The 950-nt window shown below is 36.1% G+C and overlaps 1 non-coding gene across 1 annotated transcript; it reads left to right on the plus strand.

The window, feature by feature from the left end:
* The first annotated feature begins 202 nt into the window (after positions 1 to 202).
* LOC119999184 lies at positions 203 to 309 on the plus strand. Its single transcript, XR_005468359.1, has one exon. It is a non-coding gene; the product is annotated as a small nucleolar RNA R71 (small nucleolar RNA).
* Positions 310 to 950: the final 641 nt, after the last annotated feature.

Consider the following 950-nt stretch of genomic DNA (forward strand, 5'->3'; position numbering starts at 1 on the left):
TTCATAAACACCTCTTGGAAGCACCAGTCCTTTTTTTGCTCTTGATGAAAATTTTTGAGAATTTTCACTAAAAGTCTCAAACAATTCAACGGCTTCCTTGCTGCTCTCCTCCATCAACACACCTCCACAAGCTGAATCTATAATGCTTGTGTTATTTGCATCCACTCCTTCATAAAAAACCTGAACTTGATCATCTTGAGATAAATTATGGTGCGGGCACTTGAGAAGTAACTAATTAAAATTCTCCCGGGTTTCATAAAACAAATCACCATCTTTTTGTTGCCAAGTTTGAATTTCTCTTCTCAACTTCTTCGTTTTCTCCACTGAGAAAAACTTTTTTAGAAATTTAGTGGCCATCTGTTCCCATGTATTGATCAATCCTAAGGCCAAAGAATTGAATCACAGCTTGGCGTTGTTCTTTAGGGGAAAAGGGAATTGTAAAAGTCAAACTTCTTCTGGAGTTAACCCTTGAACATTCTGAGTCTTGCAAAGCTCAAAGAAGTCTCTAATGTGTATGTATAGATCATCAGATGGTGTGCCTCTGAAGTGAGGTACTGCATTGAGCAAATTAGGAGTGAATGTGACACTGTCATGAAAATTTCGTTGAAAGGCTATGCTAGATGGTTGCTTCAGATTTTGAGGCACAAATGAATTCTTCATTGGCCTCCTAGTGGGCGTATTTGCTAGTACATCAAGCCTAACAATGACATTCTCTTGTCGATCGTCCTCCATATTTCCTACGAAAACCAACAAATAAAAGAAAATTCAAAAAAGAAAAATATTGGCAATACTAAGAAAAATTGAAATAAGAAATACACTAATTATTTCAATCCCTGACAACGGCGTCAAAAACTTGATGTGAGATTTCAAACAACTAAAATTATAGCAATACAAAACTCAGTTTATACTCGTAAGTGCACGAATCAATGGTAGTATAGCTTAACAAATAC

This window comes from Tripterygium wilfordii, chromosome 5, assembly GCF_013401445.1.
Source record: "Tripterygium wilfordii isolate XIE 37 chromosome 5, ASM1340144v1, whole genome shotgun sequence".
Classification (NCBI taxonomy): domain Eukaryota; kingdom Viridiplantae; phylum Streptophyta; class Magnoliopsida; order Celastrales; family Celastraceae; genus Tripterygium; species Tripterygium wilfordii.